This window comes from Tachysurus vachellii, chromosome 3, assembly GCF_030014155.1.
Source record: "Tachysurus vachellii isolate PV-2020 chromosome 3, HZAU_Pvac_v1, whole genome shotgun sequence".
Taxonomy (NCBI): Eukaryota; Metazoa; Chordata; class Actinopteri; order Siluriformes; family Bagridae; genus Tachysurus; species Tachysurus vachellii.
Window position 1 is genome coordinate 36399887 of NC_083462.1, and position 14162 is coordinate 36414048.

At 39.0% G+C, this 14162-nt stretch overlaps 1 protein-coding gene across 1 annotated transcript in view; it reads left to right on the top strand.

The window, feature by feature from the left end:
* LOC132843573 (histone H2AX-like) overlaps positions 1 to 14162 on the top strand; it is a 264980-nt gene that overhangs the window by 204436 nt on the left and 46382 nt on the right. The gene's annotated exons all lie outside the window — the stretch shown is intronic.

Below are 14162 nucleotides of genomic sequence, written 5' to 3' on the forward strand. Positions count from 1 at the left end.
AGTGATGCTCAGGCTTACTGCAGAGCCACACACACTGACCTGTGTAATGAGTCTGTCTGTGTTTTGCCCTGTTTCTGTCTGCTGGTCTGCCTTGCTGTTAATTGTTTGCTCCGCCCACTCATTTGTTACCATGGACACTAATTGCACTCCATCTCTCCCTCAGGTGTGTTGTCTTAGTCACCGATTGTCTCTGCTTGGTGATTGGTTCCTGTTTGTTATATCTACTCTGTTTGTTCACTTCCCTGGTGTTGGTTGTTGTTGGATGTTTGTGTCTATGTTCCTGTTTCCCCTTTGCTCAGTGTTCTGCCCTGTTTGGCCTGCCCGTCTGTTTGCCTGTTTCTTGCTTTGGCTTAATAAAAGATGGAACTGCATTTGGATCCTCACTCACCTTTGTTTCAACGTGACAACCAGGCTATCATTGACAGTAATGACAACATGGTCTGACTTCAGAATGAAGCACAGAGACAACAATTCAGTTCCAGTGCTTGGATTGGACTCTACAATCCCATCAACAGCTGGTGCTGGTCCATGGGGAATAAACCACTGGGAAGCAGTGTTCAGATGGAGATGGAAGATAGAGTTCAGGTCAACACACAACTTTAGTGGAAATGAGGAGTGTGGTGCGATTGCTCCCTGGGGTTGGGCGGGTGTGCCCTGTACTTGGTCAATCCCTGCTGTGTTTTGATGGTAAGAATCTACATATTGATCACTTTCCTATTTATAGAGAATAGAGAATGTTGTGTTGTAATAGAAATTCTGAACAACGTATTTTTTAATATACTTATTGGGTTGAACTGGGAAAAATATTTAACATAATTTCTTAAAGCAAATTTCAGACACTGGGGAAATACTTACTTGTACAATCTACCCAGATTTGTCATGTTCCTGATGTTCTGTAAGTAACTTTTAAAAAATTTCCTTTTGGCGTTGGTGTGTGTGGGTGGTTTTTTTTTTTTTTTTAAATTTTGAGCCTTCCATAAACCTATGTTTCATCTTTGTGTTTTTTATTCTCATAGGCAGTTATATTGGACATCAGAGCTACGTTTACATTTCTACTACTATGACATGGCTTGAAGCTCAGACTTACTGTAGTCAAGCTCAAGAGATGCAAATGAAGACTCAGTTATAAAGGGACTGGTCTCAGGCTGGACTTTAATTGGTCTGTTCAGAGACTCCTGGAAGGTGACAGACCAAATCAAATTTCTCTACCATCAGCTGGATGACTGGAAAACCTGATAATGCCCTGAAGAATGAAAACTGTGGTTATATAAATAATTCAGGCTGTTGATGCTCTGTGCTCAGACATAATGCCTTTCTTCTGTTACTCAGGTTAGTTAATGTTTTATTCAGTCTTACATTTAGGCAAATTAATCTGAGTTCAGTATGCTATTTTAATTGTTTTTGTTTCTGCATTTAGATGTCACAGGAAAACAACAAACACTAAGAGTGAAGGTCCGATCCAAAGAGGATGTGAATGATCCTGCAGTGATGAAGTCCATCTTGGAGCAGGTGGGTCTCAACCTCCACAAGACTTATAATGTACATTTCCCAGTATTCATCAAACTCTTACACATATAAACTGTATTGTAATCAGATTCTGACTGTTGTATACAGTTTCTTTTTCATTTCCTACAGGTGAGTCTCTATCCTGCATTATTTAGTAATAAAAGTCTTATTCTGTTCATTAGATCAACCAGAAACTAAGGATGATTTGGGGACAGAGAAGATCACAGTGAAATGGCGTAAACAACCAGATGGAGTTGTTTGACAAGCTGAAAGAAGGAAATAACAGTACAGTAGAAAAAAAAAAAAGACTTTTTATTTTACTGGAAGTTAATTTTAAGTTACCTTTTGATTCCTGCTAAGTTTGGAGTTTAGTTGTTAGATGTATATTAGCATAATATCTATGATGTTAAATCTCTTTCTATAACTAGTAGTCAGTAATGAATGTATAGTAATACTTGGTTTTAGTTCCAATTCTAATGAAATAAAATGGTTTTACCTTTTGAATTTCTCCTGATAACATCAGTTGTAATTACTGTAGACTGTACACTAATAAGGGATGTGAGCTTTAGGGGGAAGACATTTTAAACTGAAACACTGACAAAAAGGCAGCAAGTCTTTTGAATATATCTTAGTTGTGAGCAGTTCTGTTCACATCATACATTATTTTGTCTTATTTTTGTATGAAGCTTTAACAATAAATAGATAATAAAATGCAATGTCAATCACTTTATTTATTCAATGTAATTAAAATAAAATTTACTATATTAATCCCTCACTGATTCTGTGTCCTTGTGTTGGAAAACTGATTTGTAAAAGTGTTTGTCTGCCTTCTGTACAAGGTCAGTTATTCATTTAGATATAAAAAATTTTACGTTTGGAAATGTAAAATACATTGGATGAATGGAAATTTGAAGGAAGAAGATTGGGGGGGAAATAGTAATGCTTGTGTTGCAAAAAATAAATAAGCAAAAAAAAGTTTATGCACAATGACGAGTGCAATCTGGGAAAGAAGGACAGTAACCAAAAAGAAAAATATGTATGTAATGGATGTTTGGTCTATTTTTAAGAAAAGCATGGAAAAATATACAGAAAACCTATACATATTTTTAAATAATGATGTACTAGGGAATTTTTATTAGGTTTTAACTAAAAATGCATGTATTGTTTTACAGAATTTTGTTTTTTTTATTTGCCTAAAGATGTGAAAGTGTATGGAAATTTTATGGGATGTCCAGCATGTACTGTAAAACTTAAACTGATTATTTGTCAGGGACCAAAGACAACGGAGACAGATATTACGTAAAATAAGAGTTTATTGACAAGCTGAGGTGAATGAAGTGAGCGAGGGTGAAACCGTGCAGGTGAAGCTCCAACACACACACACAGGATCACTGGTAGCAGACCCTCTTTCTGATAGAGAAAGAGTCAGGTTAGTAGACACAGCATGCAGCAGCTAGCACGTACAAGACCGGACAATGTGTGTGTGTGTGCCCGCCCTGAGGGTCCGCTCCGGAGGGCCGCTGTGACCAATGCCGAGGTGGGCGGCCTCTACTTCGGGGGGTGGGCAGTGTGGAAGTCACGGAGGAGTTCGGGGTCCAAGATGTCATCCTTGGGGACCCATGAACGTTCCTCTGGGCCGAATCCCTTCCAGTCGACAAGATATTCTAACCTGCCACCTCGGCGCCTGGAGTCCAGGAGTTGCCGGATGGTGTAAGCGGCGTGATCCTCTTTGAGAGAGGGAGCTTTTTCGCTGACGTAGGGAGTTCTGTGCGTACAGTACTCGGCCCACGGATGAAACTGGCTCCAAGAGTTCTGGTGATGATAGAAGGTTTGGAGAAAACGGCCAACCTCTTGGATCTTTCGTTTTGTTTGGCCGTTGGACTGCGGGTGATAACCAGAAGATAGACTGATGGTCACATCTAGGAGTTTGAAGAACAATTTCCATACCCTGGAAACAAACTGAAGACCTCTGTCAGACACAATATCTTTGGGTAGGCCGAAATATCAGAACACATGCTGAAATAACAGCTCTGCACTTTCCATGGCTGTGGGCAGACCCTTAAGGGGTATGAGTGTTAACATTTTGGAGAAACGGTCTACTACCACAAAAATGCAGGTGTTACCTTGTGAGGCTGGGAGGTCCGTAGCAAAATCTACTCCCAGATGTGACCAGGGACGACGAGGAATGGGTAGAGGGTGAAGTTTTCTTTACACCCCCTCACGAACCTTCTGATGTCCTGAGCCATGCTGGGCCACCAGAAGCGATGTTTCAGCAGCGAGAGGGTTTGCTGTATGCCGGGATGACCAGTGCCTGGAGAGGTATGGGCCTTAGTGATTAAGGGAACACGATGAGACAACGATACGTACGTGTGACCTTCTGGGCAGCCCGGTGGGACAGTTGGTGTGTTCGGGATTGTGTCCTCCTCACTCCACTCGATGGGACAGATAAAGACTTTGCCTGGAAGAATGGCTTCAGGGGGCTTGTGGTCATCTTCAGGAGAAAACATTCTAGACAGAGTGTCAGCTTTGCAATTTTTATTTCCTGGATGGTAAGCAATAACGAAATCAAAACGCGTAAAGAATAGGGCCCATCTGGCTTGTCTGGCGCTCATCCGTTTAGCTTCCCGGAGGTACTGGAGATTTTTATGATCCGTCAGCATGGTGAAAGGATGCCGGGCGCCTTCAAGCCAATGTCTCCATTCCTCCAATGCCAACTTAATGGCCAGGAGTTCCCGATCGCTGTTGTCGTAATTCTTCTCCGCCGGATTAAACTCGTACGAGAAGAAAGCACATGGATAAAGAGTAGGAGGTTTTCCCTACTGCTGAGAAAGAACGGCTCCCACTCTGGTCGATGACGCGTCTACTTCCACAATGTATTTCGTGGTCTGGATGGGCTAGAACTGGTGCTTCACAGAAAACTTGTTTTGGATGATTAAATGCTTGATCCATTTCTGAAGTCCATTTGAGCAGTTTGGGCCTACCTCTCAATGCTGACATGAGCGGAGCTACGATGCTGCTGAAATTCTGGATGAAACAACGGTAGAAATTTGCGAACCCCAAGAATTTCTGAAGGTCCCTTACTGTTGACGGGGCCATCCAGTTCTTAATGGCGTTCACCTTCCCCTTGTCCATGCTGACACTCCTATCCGAGACATGATATCCCAGAAATTGGATCTTGGTTTGGTGAAACTCACATTTTTCAGCCTTTAGGAACATGGAGTATTGATGCAGCCGTTTCAGAACTTCCTTTACATGTTGGAGGTACTCAGCAGGGCTTCTGGAAAAGATAAGTCAAAGATAAGATATCGTCAATGTATATCAACACGTACCGATTCAGCAGGTCTCGGAAGATGGCGTGCATGTTAACCAGGCCATACGGCATGACCAAATATTCCCAGTGGCCGGTAGGGGTCACACAAACAGTTTTCCATTCGTCTCCTTTTCGGATACGTATTAGATTGTATGCGCTGCGAAGATCGAGCTTGGTGAAGATTTTGGCACCTCAGAGCTGTTCGAGAGCCGATGGGAAGAAGGGAAGAGTTTTGCTGGATAGCGGAATTTCTTGGTGATTTGGTTTAGCCCTCTATAGTCGATACAGGGCCATAAACCACCATCCTTTTTGGAGATGAAGAAAAAGGGGGATGCAGCAGGAGAAGTTGACGGTCGTATATATCCCTGGGCCAGTGCTTCTTTGATATACTTGTTCATGGCCTCTTGCTCAGGGATAGTTAAGGAATAGATTTTTCCTCTGGGCACTGGTTCACCCGGAAGGAGGTCAATCGCACAGTCCCAAGGCCAATGAGGTGGTAGCTTCGAAGCTCTCTTGGGACAAAAGACATCCTTGAAGGCGGTGTATTCTGGTGGGATAGAGACAGACACATTATTCTTAGGGCTTTCAATAGAGGTGCTGCATACCTTGATTGACTTTGGAGGATGATGCGGTTTAGGGATTTTCAGAAAACAATGAAGAAAACAGTGGTCACTCCAACGCTTCACTTCATCAGTGTCCTAAGAGAGCTCCGGATGATGCTGAGTCAGCCAGGGTCTTCCCAGGATCACTTTGGCCATTGAGTTCTCCAGGACCAGAAGCTTGATTTTCTCCTGGTGAAGATACCCCATGGTCAGCGTGAGTTCACTGATACAGTGGTGGACCGAGGGTTAGCTGCATGGGTTCGGGTCCTGGAGAGGGTGGTTCTGGCCGGTGAGTCTGTGGAGGAACATTTGAGGTGCACGATAACATACGACTTTCCTTTCGAATGGCTCGTTGGATGAAATTCTCCAACCCCATGGTGTCATCGAAGGCTGATAATTGCAGATGAAGTTCTGGTTTTAAGCCATTACGGTAGGTTGTCATCAATGCTCACTCATCCCAACCGCTAGTGGCCGCTAGCGTGCGGAACTGCAGTGAATATTCGGCCGCCGAAGATTTCACCTGTTTAATATGATAAAGTTTATCACAAACAGTTGTATCTCCAGCAGGAATACCAAATACCTCTTGGATATAGGTGGTGAATTCTTTAATGGAGTATAAAAAGGATCCGTCTTGATACCAGATGGACTTGGCCCAACGGACCGCTTTTCCGGTGAGTAATGAGATTATGAATGAGATTTTGCTGCGATCTGTGGAAAACGAGATGGTTGCATTTCAAAGATTAGCGAACATTGGACCAGAAATCCCTTACATTCTTCCGCAACTCCAGAGTAGGGTGTTAGGTTGGCCATGGGAACTGTGACAACGGTAGCACTGTTTGTTGCGGTGAACTGTGTGTGCGGTGGTTGTCCGGGTGTCTGTAGCAACTCCTGTCTCAGCATGTTGACCAGTCCTTGGTAGGTGTCCGAGTTCTGAGAAGACATAATTTTGTCGGTCCGGTCTTCTGTCAGGGACAGAAGACAAGGAAGACAGATATGTAAAATAACAGAGTTTATTGACAAGCTGAGGTGAATGAAGTGAGTGAGGGTGAAACAGTGCAGGTGAAGCTCCAACACACACACACAGGATCACTGGTAGCAGACCCACAAGAACTAGATCCTTGGATGGACGACGAACTTGGGAAACTACTGATAAAGAGAGAGAAAGAGTCAGGTTAGTAGACACAGCATGCAGCAGCAGCTAGCGAGTATGAGACCGGACAATATATGTGTGTGTGTGTGTGTGTGTGTGTGTGTGTGTGTGTGTGTGTGTGTGTGTGTGTGTGTGTGTGTGTGTGTGTGTGTGTGAGAGAGTCTTTTATCTGGTGTGGTAATGATGGGTGCCAGGTGACGGTGATTAAAACTCAGGTGATGAGGATCTGGTTTGCTGTGTGAGGGGAGAACCTGGCGATTCCGTGACAAAATTAATGTTTTAATAATAACAAAATAATAAGTAAATAAATAAAAAAAAGGTAGATCTCGTCTGATCTCGGAAGCTAAGCAGAGTCGGGCATTCATTTACTTTACTGATTGAATTCTATAACATCTTAATATTCATACCCTGTAGATAATGTTTTGATAGATTTAAACAGTTTAAAATCACTATACAAGTGACCTGATTAAACTCTCTAAAACCTCCTGCCCCTGTCCACCACCCACATCTATTAAAAATGCTCCTGTATAATTGTTCAAACTGACTTCAGCAAGCTAACTACCTTTATAGTCACTATGATGTTGGGTAAATGAAATGATTAGTGATGTTTTCTAGGTAGACAACATACATCTGTCACTAAGCCCTTTATCACCAGATCTGACTAATCACTAGTCTAAGTAGGATTTAGTGTAAATCCAGTAGTCAGGGTTGTGAAAAGTGACTTTTTAATGGACTTGAATATTAGATTATGGAAATAAACTAAATTCGCATTATCTAAGCTCATCAACTCCTTTCAGGATTTTAGTATGGAATTTAAACTGACAGCTATGGTCGCTAGCACGTTAGCTAACATTAGGCCAATGATTATATTTACATTTAATTCTTCTTCTTCTTCTTCTTCTTCTTCTTCTTCTTCTTCTTGTTATTATTATTATTATTATTATTATTATTATTATTATTATTATTATTATTATTATTATTTTGTTTGCATATTTAACACCTACACTTCCATACACTTATTTACTTCAGTAACACATATATATTAATATAATCTTAATACATTAATAATACACTTAATAATATACTGCATTTGTTACATTATTTTTAGTCTATTGGTTTATTTATTTTATTAAAACTTTGAATGAATATATTTTATTATAATAATAAAGATAATTTGCTTGGACTTTTTTATTATATTGATTAGTTTATAAAACAGTATGTAAAGGTGAAAAATGTTCTGTAGATACACAGATTTGCTGAAGTTGTGATGAGTTTGAACAATAGAAGAATTCATTTCAAGTTTTAAAGCTGAGTTTATTTAATGCTTTTCCATAATACAAAGCAGTGAAAGGTGATTCAGTCACATAGACTGTTGTTGTTCTAACTGTGTGAAGAGGTTTGTACTGTAAATGTGAACACAGTAATCATAAATACATGTCACTAACTGTAAAAGAAATTGTACATAAAAAAAAAAAAACACCAATCCTTTCCGCCATCTGCTGGTAAAACGATGTTATGACATTAAGTAATGTGTCTAATCTGTTAAACACATATTCTTCTGTAACTGTCTGAACATTTCTCCACCTTTTATAATGAAGTGTCACATTTACATACTTCCAGGTTACAAAATTCATGTCATTCTACAAAACGTGACATTTTCACTTTGTAATCTTCAAAATCTTTATTAAGAGCAAATACTTTTTTTTTTATAACTTTATTTGTACCACTCTGTTACAGACAATATGTTCACCATTAAAGAAAAAGAAGAAATATATTTTTAAAATCTTTAATCTTTAAAACCTAATGTTTTCCTTTATTTTAAAATGTCTATGGAAGCTTGTTTCTGCCTCGTTTAAAAATAAATAAATAAATAAATAAATAAATAAATAAATAAATAAATAAATAATAATAAAAGATAATTCTGACTTTATATCTCAGAATTCTGACTTTTTTTCTCTGCAATTCTTGTGATTCTATCCTATTGCTTAATAATATAATGCACCATATATTTTAGCATTCTGACGTCATTTTTTCCCTTTACTGATTTAGATCTTGACTTTCAATCTTTCGATTTTAGATCTTGCTGTATGGTCATGGATAACATTTATAGAGTATTATTTTCATTGTGCTTTCACAAATAGAGAGATCCTGATTTTACTGGTGGAGACACACTACATAGCCAGAAGCCAGTGCATACAGATTTGGATGGATCATTTTGAACAACTTAAAGAAGATGGATACTTTGTTGACCGCTTTATTGACAAATGTCTCATTCAGTTTTGCTTCCAGCATTTTATTCAGGTAACACATGTAGTATAATGTCAGAGAATCATTTGTGACCCCACCTGTGAAACCCTGGCTAAAGTCACGTGATCCAATTTAGAGCTTCAAAGAATTCATGACCATAAAAATGACATAAATATGCAATTAGTGATTATTACTGTAAATGATAGAATAAAAACTAAACTATCAGTATATAATACTCAAACATTTATTTATAACATGAAAAATACTGAAATTAGTGATTTTATAGACACTACACTTTATATTTCTGCACAAATATACCTGAACTTGGCTTGTATACATTGACTTTCATCGTCTCTGTATTCATTTTAGACACAGAAACACCTGAAGATTCTTATATCATTCGTTTCAGGAACCTATTTCCTGTCATATGAAAATGTAAACAGACATAATATTAATAATATTATTAACATAATATTAAATCACAATAACAACAATAGGGTCAGTGAAGGCAAGGTAGATATTGTGACTTCTTAATTCAGAGCAGATATTTTTTATCATCACCAACATTTCAGGAACATCTTATCTGTTTTGTAGCTCAACTTCTGACAAGATAACCACACTATTTTAAATACATTTTAAAACTCTTTAGTGTCGAAAAAATCTACTGTTTACAGAGCCCTAAAAAAACCTAAACGGCCAAAAAATGACCTTAGCTTGGTTTTCACAGGCGGGCTCACACTTTAGATTATATATTATCTTATAAAATTAATTTATATCATAAATTAGAATAGATAGAATGGGGCATAGAAGCCTTTATTATCGCCACATATACATGAAGAATTCTTTTCTTCACATACCCCAACTGAGGAGGTTGGGGTCAGAGTGCAGAGGCAGCTATGATACAACATCCCAGGAGCAGGGAGGGTTGAGGGCCTTGCTCAAGGGCCCAGCAGTGGCAGCTTGGCTGTGCTGGGCCTTGAACACTTATCCTCTGATCAAAAACCCAGAGCCTTAACCAGTTGAGCCACCACTGCACCCACTTTTTTTTTTTTTTTTTAATAATTTAATAATTAATAATTTAACCTGTAAGAAATTACAGAAATTGCACCCAAATTCTACTCCAAGGTACACATCTAAAAGAGCTCATTCCTTAAAAGGTTTCAGTATCATAAGGTAATACGCTTAGGACTCTAAACGTATAAACTTGATTAATTATAAATATGGAAGCGGCAGCAGGACATCAGGGATCACCACGAACAAAGGGTCTATGTGACTATGTGATTACCATTTAAAGTGACCATTTGGTTGATAACAACTGTAACAATACCAACACAAAGTATATGTGACTGTGATTAACATTTAAAGACATCTGGCTAAATAACAAGGTGTGACCCAGCCATTTGGGAGACACTCAGTTCTTACGCTCGATCCACATTCAAAGAAGACCCTCATTTAAACTACAAAGAGGAAAACAGTATAAAATGCTTGAGCAGGATTTGCTCTGGGTTCTTACTGACTCCGATGAACCCAAAGTACTTCATGTATTTTGTCACTGCTACGCTGGAATAAACTTCTTGTTCTTCATTAAGATCTTCACCATCATCGTCTTATTTTTACACAACGCATTTTGTATTTCTTACAAACCTTTTAAAATATTCAGTATACGTGGCATTTGTATACATAAGATAATAGGAATTTTCCTTATTTGTTTCTATTATGAAGGAGGTTCTTGTTGAAACAGTACTGCTTGGAATTGCCAAGGATACAGACATGCTGTCTGAAGGTCCCACATGCTGCCAGTGGTTGACCTTCGCTTTGCTGTTCCCAGTTTATATGGAGTGCAGAATTTCTTCCATCCAGTTGATCAAGCAAAACTCGTCATTTACAGAGAAGATTTCACCTCTGTGTGGAAGATTTACAGATCATTTACAGATTTCACCTCTGTGTGGAACTTATGGCTGAACATAATCTTGTCATGCCAGATGATGTTTATGTAATTACACACCTCAACCTTAGACTTCGTCAGTTGATCCTTCAGGGACCGGACTAGATTAAAAAATTTAGATTAGATTAAAAAAATTATTTTACAGTATCTGTCACGGAATCGCCGGGTTCTCCCCTCACATAGCAAACCAGATCCTCATCACCTGAGTTTTAATCGCTGTGTCTACTAACCTGACTCTTTATCTCTCTTTATCAGTAGTTCCCCAAGTTCATCGTCCATCCAAGGATCTAATCTTCGTGGGTCGGCTTCCAGTGTTCCCGTGTGTGTGTGTTGGAGCTTCACCTGCACTGTTGCACCCTCGCTCACTTCATTCACCTCAGTTTATCAATAAACTCTGTTATTTTACATAATCTATGCCTCCGTTGTCTTCTGTTCCTGACAGTATCCACCTGTATGCAGTTTAAATTCCTTGTATACACTTTTAAGATTTAAAATTGACCATATAGTGAAATTGGTGTCATTATTTCCTCATATAATTTTGACATCTGTACGTATTGAACTACAGCTGTCCAAGTTTTTCCTACACAACTAACCTCAGACCATGGAGCGAACCTCAGTACCCATAACCATAGTCTACTTGCTAAACTGATAAACATGAGCAATGTTTATTCTTCTGCTTTTATATATTTATTATGGTATCTTGTATCACTATAACATTACACTGGACAATGCAAGAATGTAAAATTAACAGTTAGTAATAATGTGCAGTTCAAGTCTATAGCATTAGAAGACTTGGAATAATAACTTAAAAAAAAAAAAAAAACAGAACAAAAATATAAAAGTATTTTACTTAACAGTAAACTATATACAAACCAGGTACATATAAAAGACAGGACTGACAAGTATCACACACTGAGAGTGACAGTCGCTCATTTGGGTCTTTTGTCACGCTCTCCCACCACACATTGTATTTCTCACGCAGAAAAACTTTTTGATTATTTATCATATATGTAATAAGCCGCAGCACCCAAAATGTATCAGTCCGCTCCGCTGTCTCTATGGAACCAAGCGCGTCTCCCCAGAGTTCTTAGTCGAGCTGACACTTATCATCCAATCAGAAAAAAGAGGCAACACAATAGCCAATCAGAAAATAGCACTGTCTGGGTAAGATTTAATGCAATTTAATTCAATTTAAAAAAAATAAATAAATAAAAAAAAAAAAATACAGATACTCATTAGAGAGGGTATATTCGATGGTCGGTTTGAACAAAATCTCAACACGAAACAGAGTTGTCTCTGGATGGGACATTGTCCTCAATCATGACCCTAAATATGGCTGAGCTTGTGCTGAACTGGGAGCAACATTACAACTGATAAAGGGGTCCAAAAAGTCAACAAACATAATAAACAACACCAGTCATAGGGCCTTTTTACACCTGGTCACTTCATGTGTTGTCACTGATCCGATAGCTATCTGATTTGTTAAAACTGTTCCATTTACATTAGGCCACATAAATGCATCTTGGCGAATCGGATATCAATCTTATCTTTCTACTCCCGCCCAATATGCAAATATATTTTAACTCATTTCCGGGGAAATTGAAATGGAACACGTTTTGGTGTGTGCGGTTGCTACAGAAAAACAGCGTTTACTGTTTGCTGCATCTTCCCTGGCGGCAACAGTGCGTTTTAAGATCCAACGAGACACCTGGGTCAAAGATCAGAGCCAGCGCTGGTGGGAAAACATATTTGTTTCTGGTGCGATGCACGACTTGCGAGTCACCTGTGAGTGACGTACTTCTGTTTGGGAGGAGTATAGCGCTGATGTATGTGGCTTGAACAACCACATTCATTTACACCTGTCCAGTTTCATCTGAAATGCGTCCCAGACCACCTCCTGAAGTGGTTTGAACCATCGGATTTATATCCGTTTCGAAACCGTTTCGGAGGGCATTTAGACCTGGTCTTTTTACCATCGGATAGATATCTGATCACAGAAAACGTATGAAGTGACCAGGTGTAAAAAACCCCATAATCTCTCTCTCTCTCTCTCTCCTCTCTCAATCTTGCACACACACAAACACACAAATTAATAAATGGAAATTGAACAAATACTTGGTAATTGGTTAAATTGTGGTCAGTGATAGTAACACCCCATTGTTGTTGTTTTTTTTTATTTCGCACGTGTGTGTGTGTGGGGTTTGAAGGTTGAGAAGGTCACGCCTGCCTGTCTTCAAAACCATCAGAGCCCTGAAAAGAAAACGTCATTCACGTTGTTTAAGCTTGTGTTAAAGGCAGCGTGCACAATGTTTGAGAAATGTTTCAGAAAACTGAAGATTCTGTAACTGTCTGAACATTTCTCCACCTTTTATAATGAATTGTGTCACACTTACATACTTCCAGGTTACAACATTCATGTGTCATTCTACAAAACGTGACATTTTCACTTTGTAATCTTCAAAATCTTTATTAATAGCAAAAAAAATAAATAAATAAAATAAAAAAAGATGTTAGTTCACCCAAATAATATATTTTCACAAAAATCTTGGAAGTCTTTGGGTTACGATGTCTGTCACTCTCTTTGGCTAACCATTTTTCTCTCTCTCCCTTTATGGTATGTGAGTTTAATTATTCACTTCCCATAAACAATTGTCATTATGTCCTTTTAAATTAAATAGGTCATTTAGTTTGGTTCAATACCTTGTCCTCCTGCATTCTCTGTATAGTGGACACCAGAATATCTCTCTCTCTATCAGAAAACTATTCTGAAACAAACTAAACAACAACAACAAATACAGTATATTACAAAACAAGCATATATGTAAATATACCAGAAAATATAATATAGTATATTAAATAATACATTCTCTTTGTGTAAGAGCTTCTGCTACACCAGTTTCTACCTACAGTCTACAGTAAAGTGTGTGTGTGTGTGTGTGAGAGAGAGAGAGAGAGAGAGAGAGAGATATTGTGTGTGTGTGTGTGTGTGTACTGTAAGTGTTTGTGTGTGTGTGTGTGTGTGTGTGTGTGTGTGTGTGAGTGTGTGTGAGAGATTGTGTGTGTGTGTCTGTGTGTGATTGTGTGTGTGTACCCTGCCTGTAACCCGAGATGCTGCGATAGGCTGAAAGAGCGCAGTAACAGATGCAGCACATTGTGTGGTTCACATACCGTGGTCACATGTCACCATCTAGTGGATGTGTGTTGCAAGGGAAAAAAATCAGAGTGAATTGAATCATAAGTGTGCACTGGGATGGTTTGCAGCCGAGTGTGAAGCGGCGGGAATGAGAATCAGCACCTCCAAGTCCGAGGCCATGGTTCTCAACCGGAAAAGGGTGGCTTGCCCCCTTCAGGTTGGTGGAGAGCTCCTGCCTCAAGTGGAGGAGTTTAAGTATCTTGGGGTCT